Here is a 12,785-nt window from a genome sequence, read left to right as displayed (position 1 = left end):
CACTTACTGCAGGCAATACGTTTTCTCAAAACAGATGCATTCTGTTTCTATAACATTACAACTACAGCCATGAGGAACATGTGCTAGATAAGATACACAATCAACATAAGCAGAGTTTATGTTTCACAGGCATATCCGTTCAGGAAAGCATGGAAATGCCTGAAATGGGGGGATGCAAAGGGGAAAGTGTGACACAAATATTGAGGGAGAAAGGGAGATATTAATATTCAGTGGGATGCCTGTTCATATATCACTATAAATGACAGAAAGTGGAATTTTTCAAGAACTATAGAAAAATGTTAACAAAAACCATCCCCTGGACAAACTATAAAGGTAGTTCCCTTTTCAGAAGCTAAAAGTTTATGTGGCTAAGGGCCAGATGTGAAGTTAAAAGCATGAATGCATTAAGAACACAATCCTGTACATGGACTCCTTCAGGAGAAAGCATGGGATATAAATCAAATTAATAAATGTGAATAATAATAAAAAGAAATAAGTTCAATTGAGTTCAATGCTGCTTACTTCAAGGAAACCGGGGATAAGACTCCAGCTTCCTTCTCCACTTTGATGTTGTTGGGTACAGCTCCTTTTACCCCCAGCCTGCGTGGCCAATGGTTAGGGATTATGGGATTTGTAGTCCAAAAACATCCTGAGGGCCTTTAGCTTCCCACCCCTGCCTTAAGGGGGAAAACAGGCTGCAGCCTTAATACAAAACTTCAGGCAGTTATGAGGCTTCTAAACTAAACTAAGTCTTCACTCTCCAGGTATCTGGGAACTATGTAAAAGTCAACAGGAAAGCAACAGAAAACTAGCAACAGAAATCTTCCTCTTATGCTCCACTTTTCTATACATTTCCCCACCTATTAACATGTTAAAAAATATCAATGAAACAAAGCAAATATAACGTGATTAGGGATATGCCATTTTCAGAGAGCCAACAAAGCTCTTAGCATCTTTCCATACCTTTGAATTATTCATTTTTTAAAAGCCAAGATGCTGCTCATTAAATATTGAAGAATAAGTTACAATAATGTAACAGCAACAAATGGAAAGGATATGTTGGGAGGTGAAGCTGCCATATGGACAATGATATTACTGCCCTTGCTTTGAATCCCCCCCCTCCCCGAAAAGAGGCTAGCAAACAGATGTTTCTCCAAGCATGCATTGCACATTGTGTCTAGCGCCGGGGCGTTAATGACTACCATTTTCAGGAAACAATGTTTCAGATTCAATGTTTCAGGTCTATGATTTGAATTTTCTAACACATACTGCATGCTGGACTCCTTGTGTGGTCTTCTTCAAGGTTTCTATTTAGGTTTGTCTGCATTAGAGTGAAGCCAGACATAAAATTCTAAATACGGGAAAGTTGTTTGAACACACCATTCTGGAAACAGCTATGCTGAAATGCAGTAAATGTGGTTTGACGATGACACTTCCACTTCGCAGAGGTCTTAAATGTGACATCTGTCTTCATCCTTACATCACAAACCTAAGCACATTTACATGGCAAAAGGCTCCACTGAACTTGGCACACAGTGTTGAAGTTCTTCCTCTCTTTCCCCTAATAATCTCAATCTGAAATAATATTTCTTTTCAAAGCAGTTCCCTAAACATCCTGACCCTTGTTCCCAAAGAATAGACATAACATGAAAAAGTCTTGCGCTCTCAGAAAGGGTGTCCCTGCAGACTTCCTTCCTGACTGGACTTCGGAAGTGGGTCTCGACATCACTGAACCCATGAAATCAAGTCGCCTGGTAAACCCACAGTCACAGATTTACGAGAGCGCAGCCTTTATTTTACTACACTACATCAAATTCTGTTGCATTACATGTTTGGCAATAAAAATATATATTTTGGAGTTTTAATGCTAGCTAGCTCACTCTCGTGAACTGCTGGACGGCGGAAACAAAAACATTTTATTAGCCTAGAAAATGACTTGCAATGTTTTTTGATTGAAGTGTTTTGTTAAGACAAAATGAAAAACCAAAGCTTTTCCTTCTTCAGGAAACTACACCTCAAACTACAAGTTACACACAAATGCATATAATGGTCACCAGAAGGCTTTAAAAAACAAAACAAAACCATGAACTTCAACCTTCCCATCTCAATTACTGAAGGCTTTAACTGAATGTGGTCTTTCCCTTGTTATTATACATTACATTTGCATGTAACCTGATGGAGGAGGATGATCAGGCCTGCCAGACATGTCGCTTGCATGCTAGTGCACACCTATCACCTGCCCCTCCTGTGCCATGTGCCTGATATCAGCGGGAAAGAAGTGCACACAGGGCTTCCTGTCACATGGATGAAACTGAGTACTTGGCAAGTGGGAGGCATGGCTGGTGTGCATGATCCACTCTCCACTCTCACATGTGCAATCTCTGCCTCTCGTCTGCTTCAAATATGTAATTCCAGCCCACTACAGAAGAGAAAAAGGCAAAAAGTTGTAGACTGCCCACTGCTCCTTTAAAGCTAAGGAGGAAACTTGTTTTCTCTGCACCATCCATCCTAATCAACTAGGATAATGTATAAAAATAGAATAGAATAGAGCAATAGAAACTGGAGCATGTAGAGTTGTCTGCAGTTGCCTTTACCTCCATTTCATCTGCATCCACTCCCTTCCCCACATCACCTATATATATGCAAATATCTATAAAATTGCCTTTCCCCAGATCTTGGAATATATATATTTCTGTCCAGATTCTTTTTTGTGTGTGAAGCTTTTGGCTGATACACTTGAAAGTGGTAATACAAAAGATTCTTGATATAACTGCATGCAAAATCAGATTAAATTTTCTCTCCCTCTACCCAACACTTGATTAATGCACATAAGTGCATGTGAGCATTGATAACACAGCACACTGAAAGAATCTGGATAGAATCATGCATTTGATCAAAGCATTTCATTCTCCAAAATCATATGGACATTTCTTACATGAAAGGAAGGGCTTTGGTTCTCTACTCCTTAATAATTATTATTTACTCCAGATGTGGCAGTTTTCACCCATGTCATAATGAAGAAATTAAGTCAGCACTTCATTAACAAAACCAGGTCTTTATGATAGGCCATGGTGACATTCCTGCTTTGAATGTACTACTGTACTTTCTGGTTACATACTACAGTAATCACAAAGCTGATCCCTTTCCTTATGACCAATGTTTTACTTACACAATGGCTTTCTACTAAAGGCCAAATTAGTGAATAATCAAAACAAATACTGGAGCTGTTTGTAGAAGTGATGTGATGTAGAAGAGAGCTTTTCTATTATTCCTGGCTCAGGAGTGCAATCAATCTCACCCTTTCCTTTTGGCATAACAAAATCACGGAGGCCCCCGCTGGGTTGTTTTCGTTCCATTAACCATAAGTCAACTTCACCACTTTTGTTCGGAATAATGAATCATTCTGCCAGGACCCTGGCTCCTCCTTGCCTTTAAGTCATGTTTGAAGTATTTGGGAATTTAAAAATAGTAAATAAGCAATAGTAAACATGCACAATGCCATCACGAGCAATATACCACAAACAAAAGTGTTTCAGATTATTTAAAAAACAAACCAAGACAGAAATGCCACTCCCTTTCCTCCAACAATTGGGGGATCTCCATTTACTAGGGAGAATTTCAGTTTTCTGGTATATGTCCCTTGTAAACCACTGTCCCTATTTTTACCTAGTTAAACTAGTTGTTGGTGGTGGTTCAGCTTGCTCTCCTGAGTTCCTAGACCAGCCTTCCTCAGCCTTCAGATATTTTGGGCTATAACTCCCATCATCCCTGACCTTTGGCAATACTGGTTGGGGCTGTCACATACATAAAATAGCTGGAGAGGGATAGATGCATCTTGGTTTCAGCACATATGTATGTAAATGGATGCATATGAACACAAGCACTGCAATCCAATACCCATTCAGCTAGGTGTCCCATTGTACTTAATGTGATTTAATTCTGAGTAGATATATATAGGATTGTACTAGTGGCCACCAGGTAGTACAGAACCTGCCATTTCCCTTACTGCAGCACCTGCGATACATTTTGTACTGTTGATAACAGTATATTGTATATTTTACAAGTTTATTGTACAATGCACGCATGTTTGTCTTAACATTAACATTTTAAAATGTTTTTGGGGTTGTTGTTTAGACCTGAAAACTGTATATTGCATCCAGTGTTAGTCATGCTCAGAGTAGTCCCATTGAAATTAATGTGCACGACTAATTTAATTCATTTGTTTCAATGGATCTACTCTAAATAACACTTCATTGGCTACAACACTGCATCACACAATTTAGGGAAGTGCAAAATCTGGGTCCAATTTTAGTGCAGATCAGAAGCACTTCATTTCAGGTTGCATCAGATTTCACAGACATAAAATTTGTTAAATTGTGTGCATAGGGTCTCTGAGAAGGAATGTTGCCTTTTCCAGAAGTTGTACACAGTAGGGTAAATAGGGCACTGCCCCACCAACCTCCATCTCTTCTCTGTCAGCCACCACCTGCCAGTTCCCTTGCTTAAGATCAGTCCGTGGTCCTCTTTTAGTCTCTGTTTTCCCTTGTAGCTTTCAGAAGGGAGGAAGATAAAACTAGGATTAGCCCACTCTGCCTGCCATCGCCTCTGGCTCTATTTACTGTAATCTCCATTAATTGTGAAAAACTTAATCTCTGGTATGAGCTTGAATCCGTCCTGGAACTCACTGAGGCAACCTCAGTGAAGGCAATCTGAGGCTCATAAGCCCTTACCAGCCCCACCCATCCCCAAATGCTGCCTGTTCAACTTGATTGGTCAAGCTACTCTTGAGCAAGCAACTGGTCTAGCAGTTCATTCCTTCCCTACAACCAAGGTATATGCACCACACTGTCTTCTGAAACATATTTTTTAAAATGTAATTTTTTAAAAGCCCACTTACATATGGTTGCTGGACTTTATTTGTTAAGTATGCTTACTGTAGAGTCCATATCTTGAATTTAGATGCTGAATCGATGCCATCTAGTGGTTGTAGTACATGCTGAACTTTAGTGCAATAGTTACCTTTTTTGACATTGTTTCTTCATCACTGGTCTAGTAAACAAGCAGGGGAGTGAGTGAAGTCTACATTTTGTTTTTGGTTTTACAAGAAATGCCACAGACTGCACAAAGTAAATATAACAGAGAAACAAATAAGAGAGGGGAAAGAAACATAACTGGCTGAAATGAACCCCTCCCACCGCTGTCAAAGTTTAACAGTCCAACCATCTCTTCAGCAGGTGTTCCTTCAGACTAGCCTTGTACCAACAAGGACTTTCATCATACACTAACTCTGAGTGCCGGAGGTTAGGATATTACATGCGTGGCAACTTTTTGCATGAAAGGGAGCTATGTATGGGAGCCTATTTCCACATGAAGCTTGCCCTTCTACCAATATTCCTCTATGCTACAGGAGCGGCAAGAATCCTAATTGCTAAAAACTGGGAAAAAATAAATTGTGCCAACAAAAATGGAATGGCAAGACAGACTGTTAGAGTATATTGAACTGGCTAGATTAACAGAGGCAATTAGAGACCATACTAGACAAGAATTTCAAAAAGCATGGGGAAAATGCAGAGAATACTTCACAAAACAGTGCCCTAAAATTCATACCTGGACTTGTTTTGATTAATGTCTGCAGGAGACTTTGTGGATATTTAAGTTATCATTAGAAAAACCTTAATAATTATTCATAAAGGAAACAGCTTATAATAAGTAAATAAGGATGCCAGAAACAGGATAAAGGAAGTCTTTTATTTGGTTGTTTGTATTGTTGTATATTATGCTTGGGGATTTCTGTGTTGGGGGTGGGGGGTTTGTGTTATGTTGTAAATAAAATTTCCATTAAAAAAAGTTTTAAAAAAGAAGAAGAAGCTTGCCCTTCTACCATAATCACACTAGTCCAACAGTAGAAACCATGAGCAGCTCCAGTTTGGAGGGAGCCCTCAGCTAAGTGTCTCCCACAAGCTTTCTTCTGTGATGACGATATCCCCAGCCATGGGCCTCCCTGGCAACAGTAGAGGGCTGTCACTAAGCATGATTTTCAGTTTCCACAATGCCCCAGAGCACAGGAAGTTGTCTAATTCTGGAACATCATAAGAAATAACAGCTTGTAGCTGCCTTAGAGTGGGTTCTGGAGCCCTGGCCCTGAAACTGGCCCTGGGGTGGGAGGTCAACTATTATGTGGGAAAGGCAACAGCACTTGCTGTTTGTCTGGTGGGTTGCCTCACATGATAGTAGCTGGCTCAGCTGGGGCAAAGATCTCTGGATGATGAGCAAAGCAAAAATGCCTAGAGAAATGTGTTATATGAGCTTCTCTGACAGACGTTTTCTCTCTGACAGAAATTTTCATCTAGACAAATGAAAGATAGAAGGCAAGGCAACACTGACAATGTTCTCAGCTACATTTGCTTTACAAGTCTCAAGGTCAGTCTTTCTTTACCTGGTGTCATCATAATCTTCCGATGTGTTGGACTACAGCTCCCATTATCCATCGCCACTGGCCATGTTGTCAGGGCTGATGGGAGTTGTAGTCCAAAACATCTGAAAGGCACCAGATTGGGGAATGCTGCCCTAGGTCCTACCTCACCATCCCTTTCTACTGCCCAAACCTTATCTAGCAGGAGTAAGGACAATGATGGGAAGGCATGATTGGTTCATTTCTTGTCATTCGTTTGCACCTGAAAAGTTGAAGCAACAGTTTCCCAGGGCCATCCTGAGCTCCACAGCAGGTGCCCCGGATTTCCCAGGGTCACTGGTACATGGGATGCTCCTGTCTCAGCCCTCCAGACCTGAAGGGAATTGAAGTCTCAAGAGAGGCCTCATTGTTTTGCTTCTGCCAGCAGGTAAGCTGTGGAGAAAGGAAGGTGGTACCTGGGGGGTGGTAAGTGGTTAAAATGCAGAGCTGGATTCATCATGGGATGGGTCCAGTCAAGGAGGGTTACTTTTCCGTGTAAGTGGGCCTCAACTAGACTAGTTTACCTTACAGGATTGTTGTGCGGATAAATAACATAAGAACTTAAATATACCACAGAAGTAATTGTGTTCAACTATTTTCTACTTACATAGAAGGCCTTTATTTGAGATAAATAGCACATGTTTGAGTGGTTATGGCACATAGGAGGAAAGGGTCTGTAAAAAATTCTCCAATGGGCTCTGAAGTCTTTTAAACCACACAATTATATCCACTTTCATGCTGCAATTCAAAATAAGAGTGGAACAGCAGCAGCAGCAGCTCTATAGCACCAGATTGATTTCATCCATTTGTGATACAGGATGAGAGAAATCAAATCTTTTTTACTGCCCTCAAATCTTTTTTACTGCTCATATGAATGTGTTTTCCGCATTTTTGAGCCGCAGCGATACAATTACTTTTCTCACCAGACTACACAAGGAAGCCAGTGAGCATATTTCTCTGAAATACTGCTGAGTATGAATATCTTTATTATTCACATCAGCTGTCTTATGAAAAGTAGAAGTTGCCTCTTTGGGTCTCAATCTTTCAAATTTGCATTACGAACGTCTTGAAATATTCCGGTGCAGTGAGAAACTGGCTTAATTCAGATGATATTGCATTATTTCCCCACAGGATAATAAAATTAAGGCTGACTGAGCTCCATACAGCATCTTATAGAGAGATACACTAGTTTCTAAAAAAAAATATCATAAGGGCATGATCTATCTGACTTGAATACTTTTAAAGTCTCATCTATTTTAGAAGCAGTGTTAAGCACATTAAAATACTGTATTTTTCTGTGTATAAGATGCCCCCATGTAGAAGACGACCCTTATTTTTTGAGCCCCAAATTAAGAAATAAATAATTGCAACATTCCGTGTATAAGACAACCTCCAATTTTAAACTTTAAAAAATTGGGGGGGGGGGGAAATATAGTCTTATACATGGAAAAATACAGTATCTCTTCACTGGAATCAATAGAGCTTAATGTCCTTTACCCACTGGCATGTGGAACATCTTTGGGAGAAGAAAAAGCTCAGGAGGAAACCCTACACTAGTGGTTTTCAACCTTTTTGAATCCATGGTGCCCTTGACCAACCACCTTCTTTCTGCAGCTCCCTTGTGGGAACCACTTACACTGGAGTTCCATTATAGGATGTGATTAAGTGGGAATTCCCCCATTGAAATTTCCCCCCAAAACAAATCCTACTCAGCAGCTTCTACAAACTACAGAAGAGAGGAACTGATGGTTACCCATGTGGTACTTCTCACACTGAAATGAATACTGGTAGGAGAAAGGTGGTTTTTCAGTTAAAGAAATGGTACAGGGGTCGAGGCTTAACTCGGCCCTCAAGTATCATAGCATCAATCCAAATTTGGGTTTGCTTTTCAGGCTAAAGGAATATGTGAGGAGATTTTATCTTGGTTCTCCCGTTGGGTCACATGTAATGTACTGATTTCCATACAAACCGTGGCCTTTCTTATAATTATTGAATTTCAAGGAACATTATAGACTGATTTATGAGCACAGAAGAGAAAAAGTATGCTATTAAGCATTTATCAGAACAGGTTCTTTTAATCCAGCTGGTTTCCCGCCCCGTTACAAGCTGAAACAAAAAATGCAGCTTCTTAATATGATAAAAACGAAATTCATTTTGAGAGATCAGATTTTATCTGATATTTTTTCTCAGTTCACTTCTAAAAAGAACAGCTTCTACGTCACTGAATTACAATAAACCTGAGAAATATACTCTTGGGAGATGATGGTTATCGCTGTAACCCGATAGGAAAAAAGGAAAGCCTCATTTATGGGGAAAATTCTTCTTCTAAAGAAATCTCCCTGTCACTGTTCATTTTAATAGGGTTTCATATAGAAGATGCAAGCAATTCAGTTTTTAAATGGTCTTTCACAAGTAGTTCCTGGGCTAGTTGCATGAATTAGCAATAGAGCATGTGTCAGTAAATCCACCACAGCAGTATACTTGATGTAAAAAAATGTTACAACTGCAAACACTATAGACATAGGTCACCAGCCTGGTGCCCACAGCCCACATGTCTCTGTAGAGGTCTTCCCTGGTGTCTGCAGGGTCTCATTTCTCCTTCACCCACTGCAGTTAGGCTTCAAAGAAGCTCTCTATTGTACCCAAAACAAAGCTTCATTCAATGCTAATTATGGTGGGGCAGATTCAGTGGTGAGGGTTGCAGTTGGGAAGGGAAGGGTTAAGTCTCATCTTCCCAGCTAGTAAATCTCCTGCCAAAAAATGCTATGGGGGCAGCATGCATGTGTGCATGTGTTCATGATGTGTGCGTATGATTGCAGTGTGTGTGTGTGGGCGGGGTAGGGTGTGTGTGTGGCTATGGTATGTGCATAGTGCCAATGACAGTTTCTCTGGTTTGCAAATGTGCCCATTGGCCCAAAACTTTTGGAAACCTCTGCTGTCAGGATTTACAAAAGTTCTTCTTGGTAAGGAATTGGCCTGGTCTTCCTGTTATATACCTGCTGGGATTGACAAGGCATCTGACCTTCACCTGAATCTCATAGCTCTCCTGACAAGTGCTTTGGTCTGCCCACCAGATACCAGGCACTCTACAATTCAAATTAGGCCCCAGTGTTTTTGTTACAATCCCCTTCTTAATTAAGTAATCAATTTTAATCTAGGATTTAGATTCTTAAAACTTTCTTACTTGTTAATTTGAGCAAGTAAACTATCAAATGACAGGGCAGGAGCTACACAGAGCAAGGCCTTTTCACTGGTGGTGCCCATTGTATGCCTCACTCTTCCCAGACCTGCTCTCTTTTGGCCTGTATTTTGGAGCTTTATAATTTAGGAAGACTTTGGAAGAACTGGTTGACAAGTCTTATCAGTCGCTGACGTATGAGCGGATTTTATTTGCTGCTATTCTGGGCTTCTGGTGCACTAGGGTTTATACCAGTGTAATAGAGTTGGCCAGGATGCCAGAAAGGATACATTTTACGAGCTTTCTCCATTATCTGCACAGCAGAGGGTGTTCAGTAAACAGTGCAAAGGCTGAGCTGAAGCATTCCCTGCTTTCAGCCATAGGGGTTGCTGTTTGGTAGTACCCAATTGGTTAGCTGTCAGATTCTAGAGTTCCCTATTGGTGGCTCTTAGGTAATTCACAAAACACTGAGTCCATTCATAAAACACAGTGTTCATTCATAAAGCAGTAACATAAATCTCCATTGCTACATATTGGGTGTATATTTCAGCGGTTGAACGTACAAGTTTATGGCCATGCTGTAGTGTAGTGCTTATGGGACTGTGAATAAAAGATGGCTGGGCTCATTGTCTTGGGGTTTGGGGGAGGGGAGAGGTGACAAAACTGATTTCCAATAAGTGCCCCCCTTATTTTCACAACAAGTCCTTGAGTCTGTACTCTGAATAGTGACACCAGGGACCTAGAAGGTGCAGGGCTTGTCAGTCCAACCCCTGCACAGTCTCATCAGGGCTGACCTTAGGGCAATTGGTGTAATTTGGCCAAATTGGACCCCGTGTACCACTCCTAAGGGCCCCCCCCGCATCAGGGCAGTCTAGACGGATTTTATTTATATCTATAAGATTTTACAGGCTTTGGCTGTGAACTGGATCCCTACAAAAAAAAAAATCAAGTTGCGCCCCACTGCTTCAAAATGGGCCCCACTGGCTAGCCCTGAGTCTCATAGTTGCTGAGCCTGAGTTGCCCTGCCCTTGTATGAATTCTTGGGTTTGCAATTTTGGGAGAGGGGAGACTGCGGCACTAGGGAGCAGGCAGAATGGCAAGGCCCCCTAGATTTAGAGGCCTGAGTTGCCCTGCCCTTGCATAAAGTCTTGGGTTTGCAATTTTGGGAGAGGAGAGACGACCCGCTGAGGAGTGGTGGGCTGGCAAGGCCCCCTAGATTTAGAGGCCCTGGGCTTCAGCCTACTTAGCCTATACATAAATCCGGCATTGCATCATTCCCCATCTAGGCAGTCATTCAACATAGTCAACCTTCAGATAGGGGCGTGGATATTGTAACTAATGCCATCATATGAGACCATCTACTTGGTCATGTTTTATGCAGCATTCAAACAATGGTACCTTTTGGCAGTGTTTTGAGGCGAACCCACAAATAATTGAAGGCTGAAACTGCAGCAGATTACAACAAAAGCTATGAGAAGACTGTACACAGGCAGAATTTAGTTAACCGATTTGGCATTTAGCCACTGTGCTAAATTAAGCATCCCCATTTCAATGACCAGGGTAATTTTCCAGTCACATAAAAAGGTATTTGCAGTTGCTTCTTTTTTAAAGGGGAAAAAAGATCCTTTTGTTAAAAGTGTATCCACCTACTAAATGAGAGTTCTTCTGAAAAGTATTTAGGTAATTAAAGAAGGATTCATAGGCCATAATGTATAATACACAGAAATCCTTAACAAAGATGTTCTGCCTGCAAACCTTAGCTCCTCTGTTCTCCTTGGTACATGACCATCAGTCATGCTGCCTTCAAAGCACCTGTCATCCTCAAGAAGAGCAGTTCCTTTTCCCCTTCAAGTCAAATTCACCTTCTGTTATGCCCCTAAATAACCAAGTGGCACCTTAAAGACTAACAAATTTATTGTGACTTTAACTTTCTTGTTCTAGAACTGACTTGGCTAGGTGCACAAATCATTATTCTCAGTCAGCAGTTCCAGAGGAAGACCACTGTGGGATATAACCCTACTCCATCCATCACCAGCTTGGTGCCTTCCCAACTTTTGGACTACAACTCCCATCATCCTTGAACATTGACTGTAGTGGCTGAGGTTAATGGGAATTGTAGTCCCACAATATCTGGACTGCACCAGCTATTTATTTGGCACAATGAAATGATACTGTGAGTCTCAATTTGACTTGAACCAGAATGTTTTCTAAAAATTGACCGGGGTTAGTATGATTAAATATTAAAAGAAAATCCTGCAGCAGTATCCAAGTGCAATAATAATAATAATAATAATAATAATAATAATAATAATAATAATAATTTAAAGTGCACCTTAGCAAAATTTGAGTTTTTAAATCTGCAGATAGGTGGCACTCTTTCCTTTTTTTAAAAGGAAAGCCTATTTTCAAATGCAGCAATCAGATGGGGTGTTGTAACCTTTTGCATTAAGTAGATTGAAGAAAGGCCATTTTCTGAAAAGAACTGGAATACCTGCATGTATCTTGAAAGACATAACTCATTGATTATAGATGAAAAATTATTACTACCAAAAGCATTCTCTCAAAGTTTCTACAACTATGGAAACTGTTTCTGACTACAAGACTAGGGCAACTAGTTCCTTAGGATACAAATCTGCTCTGCTTTACCTTTAACTAAATAAAGATATGCCACCCACCTCACTGTACATTAAGACCATAGCATCACAAACATGAGCAAGACCTCTGGAGTAATGATATTATGTATTACCTTTCATCTTAACAATTTTATAACACAGACCAGAGGAACTGAGGAATTTAGGATGAAACCATGTGGCTACATTATCAGGACCACAGTTGGGTACCAGAGCTATGGGTGCAAGTCACCCATAATTCCCAAAATTAGTAAAGTGAGAATTAATAAAAATTTGATTAAAACTGTGCCAAACACTGCTTGATTAAGTTTAAGATAATAGGCCATGCCAGCTTGACGTAGTTAACCAGGTATAAGCCATTAAGAAACAAAGGCTGAAATGGGCAGTCATTAACCCATCAATGCAATTCATTAACAAAAAGAAGACACGGTTAGGCACGGAGCGGGCCGTGCTTCCTCAATATACTGAGGATGTTCAGCTCCTCCCCAGGCTCCTTGCAATGTCACACATTTGACATCGGGCGCCA

Source organism: Podarcis gaigeae (genome assembly GCF_964106915.1).
Source record: "Podarcis gaigeae genome assembly, chromosome: 7".
In the NCBI taxonomy this organism is placed as follows: domain Eukaryota; kingdom Metazoa; phylum Chordata; class Lepidosauria; order Squamata; family Lacertidae; genus Podarcis; species Podarcis gaigeae.
The sequence above is the reverse complement of the archived record's forward strand: the minus strand, read 5'-3'. Positions refer to the sequence as shown.